The sequence below is a fragment of the Equus przewalskii genome, chromosome 13 (assembly GCF_037783145.1).
Source record: "Equus przewalskii isolate Varuska chromosome 13, EquPr2, whole genome shotgun sequence".
In the NCBI taxonomy this organism is placed as follows: Eukaryota; Metazoa; Chordata; class Mammalia; order Perissodactyla; family Equidae; genus Equus; species Equus przewalskii.
In genome coordinates, this window is record NC_091843.1 from 82996040 (window position 1) to 83007749 (window position 11710).

Sequence of the window (11710 nt, forward strand, 5' to 3'; positions counted from 1 at the left end):
AAAATCCCTGGCACATAGTACTCTTTATACAAATGTTGGTTAAATTAAAAATTTAAGAATTTAGTACATTCATTTTTAAACAAGTCAACACAATTATAAGCTCCTTGGAGCTTTTTTAAAAATTCCCGATAATTCTATCAGAGTTATGGGAACGTACTAGACATGTAATAAACACTACTTTCTAACTGATTCACTTCAAATATTTATTGAATCTGTATGGTTATTCAAAGTGATTGACACTTTTAAAATTTATTATTCAGTGGCTAAGTTGAATATGAACATGTAGTAAACCCAATTTCGGTAAAGAAGCCATCCCAGTTATTTCTTTACTCTCATAGATGCTCATTACGCCTCTTGCATGTCACCTGGCAGGCCTCAGTCTTGCATCTAATTCATCCTAGACTCTGTGTAGCACCGCACCATCAATGGTGGAAATGGCAGCCCCAATGTGGTCTTTCATATCCTCAGATCTGAGAGGAGGAAGTGGCCAGAATACAAGGTTCTTGACAGACTCCCAAAAGAAGAAGCCATTTGGTGTGCAAGTCTGGGGGTCAGGAGGTCACTGCTCCTGAGATAGGAAGGGACAAAGCTCTATATTCAGGACCGCATGCTGGATTCCTTGATTCCTGGCAGTGCTACATATTACATGGTCTAAAATAGCCCTCCTCTCTAAGGAACTTTTCTCTGAGTCTTAAAAGTCACTATTTGTTCTCCTTCTTAACATACTTACTCTATTTAAAGTATAATTCCTCCTGGAAAAATAATATATATATAATAGATTGATGTAGATAATGAGTTTCTTATGCTCAAATTTTCACATTTAATTCTTCTATTTGTTTCTTTCAAACATTTCTTACTTTCTGTATTCGAATTGCTCATTTCTGGAAATTCTCTCTGTCCATCTGCTTTTCTTGAGAATCAAGGTAGAGGTTAAAAGAGTCATTTTCCCAGTACATATAGTTTACTATTCACCAGTGTCCACACGAGCATCAGCTTTGTGCCCAGTTCACCACATTTTAGCCTGTCTTTACTCTTCCTCAGATGAACTACACTTTCCAACATCATCTCCCATGCTTCAGACTGTGCTGCCCCCTTGGTCACAGCATTGGAAGGCTCTCCTACTATGCCTCTTGACCCAGTGTCAGGCATGTGTTGTTGAATTCTTTCAGTAAAATATTCCCAAAGATGTTCAATAAGCCTGTGCCTCACAACTTCTTCAGTGCTGGGGACATCTCTCCACAATGGAGTAGACAGCTATATAGTCTCAGCCCTTGCTTCTCGTGGTCTGTTTCCACCCATGGGTCAGAAAACCCATACAGTCCAGCACATTTATAACTCACTTAATGGGTTATAGTTCATCAAATCCTAAAAAGAATGCTGCACTAAAATCTAGTCAAATAATCTATCATTACTCTCTTTAGACCCCTAACAAATCTATTGTATCAAGAATGGTACTCAGCGTGTCCAGATGAATTGTTCATTTAGAAACACAACTATGTGCAAGATTATTATCCACTCCATTAGTGGCAAGCCCAAGAAATTCCAGAGATGAGAGAGGGCTTAGCACATGAATTCTTTTCAGAAAAGTGATTTCCTTTATTTCATTGGCCTCAAGGCATCTCTTTCACTCCTCATCTTTCGCAATAAAGATCTCAGAGGAAACACATTTTTTAGGCAAGGGAAGAAATGGAAAGACCTCAGAACAAAAGAAGACCTCAGAGGTGTTTTTCTGGAGTTTGTATTTCCAAGGCTGGTGCTGACTTCTCTCAATCACTGAAAGACAAGGAAATTCAAACTTAGCTTTTCCTCAATCTGAGCATAATCATCACCTTCCTAGTACCCCTCACACACATACAGCTACCCTCACTCTCCAACAAAAATAAGCCCATTTCTACCATGCATTTCCCAAGGGCAGCTACCTGCTCTTCCACTAACATTCCAGCCACGTCCCTTTGCCAGCCCTCTGCTCTCCAGATTCAAGAACATGAGCGAGGAATAGGAAGGCTGTCACCTTAATCACCCTGATTTCCACCAGGATTATAGATCCCATAATATAATTGAATGGTTCTTAGATTAACGGAATGTCACAATTCTAAATGTAACTGAAGATTCAATGTTCAATAAATGTTACTTATTATTCCATCAGACTCCAAGCAAGGCCTGTACCCGAACTTTCTCATCAATGAGTCTCAGCACCTACCAGAGTATCTGGCACATAGTAGGTGGTCAATATCTGTTTATTGAGTAAATGAACAAAAAATGAGTAAAGGAATGAATGAATGAATGCAAGATCACTTATTCCAAATGTCTATTTTAAGGATGACAAATGCTGTATAGCATTAATAACAGACACTTCATATTTGCTTTCTGTCTTACAGAATTTGCAGTCTTAAATAATATAAAACTAATTTAAATGACTTTCTCAGTTTCTCACAATTCTAATACCAACTTTTTAGTGCTCCTAAGCTCCCAAAAATGCTGCATTTGGGAAATCAGCTCCAGCAAGAAGTTATTAAATATAATAATAGGGCCATGTGAATCTATATGATCTTATAGGCACAGAAATCAAAAGTATGTGTGATACGTTAAAATATATGAATATTAATAAAATACTACAATTTAATTTAACATGCATAATAAAATTTAGATGTTATTATGCTACTCAGGCATTTGATAATCACTGACTCACAATCAATGTCACTTCGACATTAGTAAGAGGATGCCAAGCTGGTGACAGTTCTGCTGGTTGGTCAATGTTTGCATAGTGATCATTTGTTTCAAATTAGCTATGAAAGCAAGGTATCCTATGGGAAAAATACAAATTATAAAGTGATTAAAAACAGAAATAAGGTGTTTATATATCAGCAAGTGAAATACATATCTCTATTTCAAAATTGCAGGTTTGGGCTGTATATTCACTAAAGAAGAAGTGGAGAATTTCAGCAATTTTCCAGCTGTTTCAAAAGGGAAAATATATTTTGCTTTTCCACTAGATTTCTCCTACAAAATTAAGGGCTGCTTTTTGTTTCATATGATCTGGGAAGTAGCCTCAGTTTTCTCCCAAAAGCTGGTAGTTACATGTAATGAGTAATCCTTATTCCGTGGGAATAGTGCATTTTAGTGTGAGTCACTGGTCGACTATGTGTTACATTTATTACAAACTGGGTTACATTTTCTTATATTACTAATCAAAAATAAAAGAGCATATAAAATGAATACATTGATCTAGAGAAAGGGAGGAAATAGCATTATTTATTCACCCAAATATTACATAATAAATATCACTTCTTCCAGTCTAAATACAAATGAATCCAACTAGGTACAAAATGCCTTACTCCACTCTTTGCTAACTGTCATACAGACCTTGAGAAGTCCACCATCCACATCATGGGAGAGAAAGCCGACTTCATCTCATTCTGAATCAAGTACCAGCCCATGGAAAAGCAGTGAATTGTTAACCTAGTTTTCTCTGAGTGAGGAAGAAACAGATTGTGTGTGTTAATCCACGTACTTTAATTTAAAAGGGAAATATTTTGAAGATTTGTAAAAGGAACATTGGATCTTAAACACAAATAAAGGCAGATTTGGGGGAATCGTTTATAGGAAAAGACTGGGTGTGTCTACATTTTTCTTATACTGATGACCACAGCCAATTAAGTAATTTAATTGGCAAAACTTGTTAGTAGGACAGAACTGGAAACAAATTTACTTCTTCTGGCAAGTTTTCTGTTAGAGACACCAAGGAACAACTGATGTCTCTTGGAAAGGCCTAAAGACAATACCCACTTTGGCAATCAGCTGTGTGTTTTCTTTGGTTTGATTTTCCCTGGTTTTCCCCAGCAAACAGAATTTGCTTAAAGACCGCTCTGCCTGATCTGCCTGGCTATTCTCCATGGGAATCAGAGCTCCCTGTTTGGTGACAAGTCTGGTTTCCTCAGCAAATGTGAAGAGTCTCTCCTGCACCCTGAGACCTATGAGGCCTGTTCCCCAAGGGCAATGAGCATCCGGAATAGACGAACCACAGAAAGAGAAAATGCTTTCCATTCCCACAAGCAAATGCAGAAAACCAGAAGGAAAGAGAAACCCTCAATTCTGAGGTTTTAGAGGTTGGTTCTGAGAACATCTGCTGCCTTGTACAGAGTATATTATCGAGGACACAATCTTTTTGTCTCAGTGGACATCTCACAAGGCCTATACAGCAAGGCTCCAAAGAAGCTGTGGGTATGAGGACACAGTGCAGGAGCCTAAATCGGTTTCTATTTTGACATTCAAATAAAGAAATATAGCTGTTTGGGAGAACTCTCCTAACTACAGAGGAACCTCTGGGACTAATTATGATACCCAGCCTTATTTACAACCATCATTTCACTTCGTATTTTGAGTTTCTCTAATGTAGTTAGTTAAGGTTTCCCCTTTCCATACCATAATCATACGTATCTACAAGAATTTTGCAGACTTGTGTCAGGATTACCACTATGAGTGGCAGAGAGTTATAAAATTCTCCAGGATTTTTTAAAACTGGAAGTCATTCTCTACGTCTCCTTCAACAGATAACAATAATAGTTCCAGAACAAATTAGTGGCTTACATCATTGGAGCATCACATCTGGACACCATGAGCGCAATGCACTCTTGTCCTCGCAAGCATATGAGTTCTTCGCATTCAGGAAACATTACAGATCCAGAATAAGTGAGGCCCTGCCTCCCTCTGGTCTATTGAAAACCCTTGTGGGAGCCATGAGACGATAAAGAGCTTGTATATCATCTCCTTCTCTCTAAGGGTCAGAGACTGAACCAGAGGAGATAAATCCTTTCTCTTGTAGGCTACTGGCTAGAGCTGGATGGCTCTGTGGTGGCATTCTTCCCATTCAGCTATATTTCAAATCTTCCCTTTTTGAGAGAATAACTTTAAAGAGGCTTGAGGATTCTTTGAAATTCTCCTACTTCTTTTTTCGGTTACTAGCTGAAAACTGAATTCGTAAAGAAGGTAACATGAGTTTTGATGCACAATTATCTCTTCAATCATAAGGAAAGACAAGCCGCTTTACCAAAGGGGTGGGAAGACTGTCATCCTCTTACTAAGAGTGGCTTCCTTTTTCTACAAAAGAGTAGTAGTCCACATGGTGAGAAAAATCTCATGACCATGAGATTTTGAATAAGTCTTCTGATTTAACCCTTCTTTGCTGCTGCCCATGTCTTTACCCCAGAGTCTGGCTGAGCCAGGAGAAGGAGAGAGAACAACTTGGCTACTTGTGGATCTCTGGCAAAAGGTTTGGTGAAGGACAAGCTTCGACCTAATTTCTGAAATAAATTTTTCAAATATTATTGGCACAAACTCGGTCTGTTCCCCATTACCACAGATACCAGGAGTTAACTGTAATTTTGCTTCTATTCGATTCTCCGTAGGGACAAAACCACACTTTTAATGCCAACACATGCACATTCTAACATTACAGTAAACGTTTTTCTGACGCATTTACAGATTCACAAAAAAAGACAGATAAACTGAAACATTTGGCTAAGGCTTAGTTCCTTCACTGAGAATCAATAATATATCAGAAAGTGGTACAATGTAGAAATTACTAAATCCATTCTTTAAAAACCCTCAGGTTAGGGTTTGAATTACTAGAAAAAGAGAAATGCAAATTGTTTATTGTTTTCACATGTACAGTAAATTCAGAAAATTGAGCTTCTTTCAAGAACCATATGGGAGAGAGAGACTTTCTTTTCATCAGGAGTGGTTTTGTTTGTTGTGCCAAGAGCTAAAAAGATGTTTTTAATAACCAAAGCCAGTTTGTTATACAATCTGTCTGGATCTTGCTTGTAAGAGACATGACGGTCCCTTGGGTAGGAAATAGAGGGTGATGGGGGAGTTGCCCGAGACGATGGAAAAGTTGTGCAAAAAACACAATCCAAACGGAAGCATCTTTAGCTTATGGTTAGAGAAAAACTGGTTTGCATATTTCATTGAGGAACTATGGGAGATTACTGAAGTTCCTTTTGTAAAATGTGACTACGTTCTTTATGAGGGGGAACATGACAATGAATTGGGTGCTGCAGACGAGTCCCCTAAATCCTCAAGTTTGGTGCAAGTGAAAGACTCACTCACCACAGTCGGAGAGGGCCTGAGAGAACGTGACTGCTCTTTGAACATGACTTTGAACCAAGGGAAGGCCAGAACCCCCACCACCCCAGAGGGTAGGAAAAAACATTCTGAGGAATGAGAGTGATCCTGAGAGGGTCACACAGATGTGTTTCTCCTGACCTGTGTTTAAAAAAAAGGCACATCAAAAACTAATGCCAGACCATGATGAAGTTTTCATGGTCCCTGACGAAGTAAGAAAATTAAAATATCGTGCGTTTCTCATAAAGTTAAAAAATTCAATGCAAAAGCCAATCCTTTATTCTAAGATTATATTCTTCTTATAGTTCTTAAGTTAAAATATGCTTTAATATCTTATTTTGGACCACAGGAAATTGCCAATGTTCAACTGTTTTTGACCTACAAAAATGGCAATTTCCTAGGTTTCAATCCAATATTAAATGATGATGGCTGGATATGGGAGCTTGTAATGGTCTCATGGGGTAAAATATAGACCTGGTAACCATATGTCGGTGCCCAGATTTGCTTTTGAAATTTTTCTAGTCCATAAAATCCATATAACTATAAATTGCCACAAGAGGGTGTCTCAACCAGCAGCCTTCTAGATTTTGACTATTGTTAAATAAGACAAAACAAAACAAAATTTACAAAACAAAAAAAAAAAAGGAAGTCAGACCCAGATGGTGAATAGAACGTTATGGACACTGGACACCGGCTTTATACGAAGAAGAGGCTGGAACGCCTGAGTCCTCGGACAGCAGCAGCACTACAAAGTCATGTGAGGCAGGGCTCTGGGCTGGGAGAGACCTTCCAGTCTCTGCCCCAGCCTGATCAAGAAAGGAAATTGCCGATCACTCTCATTCATAGTCCTCCGATGGAAGGATACAGAAGTTGATCTTCCACTGGAAAGCAAAGGTAAAAATCTATTGGTGACTTGTAGAACAGGAGTTCAGAAACTCAGGGTCAGGGCTTCTGCCAGCAGTAGCCACAGTGGACCAATTGGACTCTCTCTCCGATTGGGACTTTGAATTTTTGGAAGGTGAGCTAGAGGGTCGCAAAGATTTGAGGCTGAAGTTGCTATTTTGGAATGGGTTTGACGAAGCTGTTGAAAGCAGAGAACTGAAGAGAGAAGTGAAGCAAACTTGCAGAAGTGATGGGGGATCTTATACCAAGAGGAAGAAATGGAAAGAAAACAGGCAGAGAAAGTAGCTCCCTTGGTTCCAGAAGACCTAAGTGGGTCTTGGGATCCATGAGATATCCCTGATGCTAATTTTCCTTTACTTAAGCCAGTGCAGGGGAGTTTCTGAGTCTTGTAAATGACAGATTCCTGCTGAATTATAAGTGATCTATTTTGTGGGAGAAGAAATTGGATTATAATCAGAACTGGCTAAGAATAATAGCAAGCTGACTATATATCCCTCCTTTCATATCTCTTCTCTTCCAATATATGGCTCATCCTCTGCTCTTTCTTTCCTCTTACAGGGCAGGTGTGATAACTCAGACATGGACATAATCCCTAATTTGGAAATGATTCTAGCCTTGATGATAAATCAGTAAGCTTTGGCTCCATAACAAACCACTCCAAGACTTGGTGGCTGAAAACAACCATTTTTTTAGCTCACAGTTCTGCAGGTGGGCAATTAGGCTGACGTCAGCTTGGCAGTTCTTCAGGCCTCTGCTAGGCTCACTTAGACATCTGTGGTCAGCTGCTGGGTCAGCTGGGAGCTGGCTAGACTAGGATGGCCTCAGCTCAGATGGCTCTGCTCTCCTCCAAGTGGTCTCTCATCCTCTAGCAGGCCATGCCCTCAAAATTGTTTACTTGGCAGCTGAGCAGAGGTTCACGAAAACAAGTGGATGCTTAGGCTCAGAACTGGCCCAGCATTGTTTCTGCTGCATTCTATTGGCCAAAGCAAACCATCAGGCTAGCCCAGATTCAAATTCTGCGGGAGCACATTCCACCTCTTAAGGGGATCAAGTGTGTAGTACCTTCACAAGGGAGGTAGATGCAGAGAGGGAAAAATAGTGGCCATTTTGCAAACAATCTGCCACAGATGGCCGCGCAGCCCCAGGGAAGAGTCTGTTAACAAAAGAGATATGAATCATGCCTTGGTCCATCTCTAAGACCCTCAGAGAAGAGCTCTTTTCCATTTCCCTACCTGCTTCCTCCCAACATATATAGAAAGAGTCACAGGACACAGAGGACTAAGTCCAGGGCATGGGCTCATAAGGCTGAACTACAGACTAGGAAGATTGCAAGACTGGAGCCTAGAAGCTGGGCAAACAGAGGCAGCTGATTGTAACCGTCTCAGAAAAGACACCGTCTGAAGAAGGGCGTTGCAAACACTGTCGGGGTATGAGACGGCGCGTTTTGACTACGGCAATTTAAAAGTATGTCCTTTAACTATAAACTTCCAGTTATAAGATGAATAAGTTCTGGGGATCTAATGTACATGTTTATTATAGCTAATGATACTGTATTATACACTCGAAAGTTGCTAAGTGGTTGCATCTTAAATGTTCTCATCACAAAACAAAATAGTAATTTTGTGACTTGCTGGGGATTTCGCTAACTCTATGGTGGTAATCATTTTACAACACGTAAGGGTATCAAATCAATACATCGTGCACTTTAAACTTAGAAAATGTGTCAATTATACCTCAATAAAGCTGAAATACAAAAAGGAAATCAAAGTAGAGGGAAAGTCTCTCTTTTGTGTGCTATTTCAACAAACGCTGCTGGATGGAATGTTCATCTTCCTTAAGCTTACCTTCCTGAAGTACCTCTCCCATTCTCGCCTGGACTCCCTGTCCTTCCTGAGCCAGTAACACAAACTCTACTCATCCGGACTGCCAGTCCTGTGGAGACCAGCAACATTGATTTGAGTGACACAGAGGACAGAGTGGCAAAAATGTCATACTATCATGTCTACAGAACCTCAGAGTAAAACAAACTCAACAAGGCAAGAGAACTTAGTTACTTCAATGGGTGGTGGATCCTAAATAACATCCCAAACACAAGTTAGTACTTGAACAACAAAAACTTTGAAAGTTTATGATTTGCCAGACCCAACAACAGGAAGCACTGATGGACACTCAGGAATAAGAAAGAAAGAGTCAGAAAATGCCCTGCACGTGGCTTATTTGATGTAATTTGAGAGGCTCCAAAATTCCCAGGACTAGCCCACCACAATACTGAAGTTTCTCCTATTAGAGTAGTAATCTTTTCTGTGTCTAAGACAGTCTGCAAAAAACGACGATGAAAATATAAACATGTTTCAAATATATTTGGAAATACATATTTCCAAATCACTGATTCATTAACAATTTATCATTTTTCCATCAGAGTTCAAATCCTGAGCAAAAGAATTAAAATCATTGCAAACTTAGTGGCTTAAAATGACACAAATTTCTTACCTTACAGTTCTGGAGGTCAGAATTCCTAAAATTAAGGTGTCCAGAGGGCTGCGTTCCTTCTGGAGGCTCTAAGAGAGAATGTGTTTCCTTGCCTTTTCCAACTTCCAGAGGCCTCCTGCATTCTTTGGTTCACAGCTTCATCCCTGTATCACTCCAACCTCCACTTCTGTTGTCACATCCATCTCCTACTCTCTGATTCTACTCTCCTGTCTCCCTCTTTCTCTCATAAGAACTTTGGCAGTCACATTGGGTCCACTTGGATAAAATAGGATAATCTCCCCATCTCAAGACTATTAACTTAATCACACCTGCAAAGTCCCTTTTGCCATGAAAGCTAACATATTCATAGGTTCCAGGGGTTAGGACATTAGGACATGAACAATTTGGGGGGGGGCATTATTCTGCTTACCGTGGGGTCCATTTCAAACACACACATGAAGAGTTTATGGATTATATATCCTTCCCCTAGAACTAAATATAATTAGCAGTAACAAGGAGCAAAAGCTGAAATCCTGTGAGCTTGTACACAAGGAGTCAGCTGGAAGGGTCATCAGTGGATAGGGCTATTGTATGGAGCCGCTGGCAGGCCCCTATTAGTGAATCACAATGAGGATTTTGCAGCAGAGTCATGCCTTCCTATGCAGATAACTATTCTCCTTTTGAGAAACAGCTTTTGGCTTTCTACATGACCTTAGTAGAGATGGAACACTTGACCATGGGCCACCAAGTTTCCATGTGATAGGGGGTGCCCATCATGAAGCAGATGTTGTCTGACTCACCAAGCCCATAGAGCTAGGCATGCACAGCAATTGGGCATCCCGTCATCAAATAAAAGTAGTATATAAAAAGCAGGCAAGTCTTGGAGGCACAAGTCAGTTGCATGAGAAAGTAGCCTAGATGCCCATGCCCCTACTCCTGCTAATTGCCTTCTCTCTCTCAGCCCACACCTACGGCCTCATGGGAAGTTCTCTATAAGCAGTTGACTAATGAAGAAAAAACTCAGGCTTGGTTTACAGATGGTTCTACTCAATATATGGCAAAGAAAGGGGTTACTCCAGTGGTTACCAACTGGGGGCAATTTTGTCCAGGGGACATTTGTAATTTCTGGTTGTCACAACTGCAGGAGGAGAGTGTCATTAGCATCTAGTGGGTAGAGGTCAAGGATGCTGCTAAACATCCTACAATGCACAGCATAGCCCCCTACAACAAAGAGTTGTCTAACCAAAATGCTAATAGTTTGGAAACCCTGGATTACTGCAATGGTCCCGGTGATTGATCTTCACTATCAAGAGGAAGTCAGATTGCTAGTGCACAGTGAGGGCAGAGAGGAACCCTGGGGTTCTCCCAAGTTCTATAATTAATGTCAATGTCAATGGAAAACTACAACAAGTCAATTCAGGCAAAATGGCTAATGGCCCAGAAACTTAAGGAATAAATGTTTAGGTTACCCCACCAGGCAAAAACTCCAACTGGCAGAAGAAGGCAATTATAAATACCAGCTAGACCATGTGACTAATTGCAGAAATGAGGAGTATGGTAGTTATGAGTATTCCTTCCTTATTTTGATATGAGCATCTTTCCATATTCATATTAACCAAATATTTTTATTTTCTTTCCCTTCCCCATTGCCCTATCATCTAACACAAGATGTGTCGATAGTTGTTAACCTTATATCTCAGAATTGAAGTTGCAGGGTTTCAGAGGAAGAGGTTGAATAACCTAATAGAAGAATGAACATGACCAAAAACACAAGAAGGAATTAGTAGTCACTTTTGGAGAAAGGATTAGAATATTTTCAGTTGTACTCAAGGTAGTTGTATCATGTTGGGCAGAAGTATGACTTTGTTAATGTATTTATTTTTAAAATAAGCATGTTTTGCGGAGATGTATTTGGGTGCCTAGTTGAAAATCAGTAGGCTGTGGTGGTTGTGTAATATGTCCATATAGCTAGGCTGAACTGTGTTTCTGAATTCACTTCCCTGTATGTTTCTGGTTAAGGTGGACCATATTTGAGAGATCTATTTGCGTGAGATTTAGAAAGTGAAAGTGAAGCAGCAGCCATATTGTTTTTAACCTTCAAAAGGTAGAGTCAGGTGCATTTGTAGCTCAGGTACATTGTCATTTATCTGCTGGCTCACCTCGTTGGCACAGGGTAGCACCCAGGCCTGCAGCTACTCTGCCTTCTCCTGGCTCC

General features: G+C 40.1%; 1 long non-coding RNA gene across 1 annotated transcript; it reads right to left on the reverse strand.

Moving 5' to 3' along the window:
• Positions 1 to 1660: 1660 nt before the first annotated feature.
• On the reverse strand, positions 1661 to 3479 carry LOC139075169 (uncharacterized). Its single transcript, XR_011525304.1, has 3 exons — positions 3364 to 3479; positions 2132 to 2233; positions 1661 to 1773 (listed from the first exon to the last, which is right to left on the reverse strand). It is a non-coding gene; the product is annotated as an uncharacterized lncRNA (long non-coding RNA).
• Positions 3480 to 11710: the final 8231 nt, after the last annotated feature.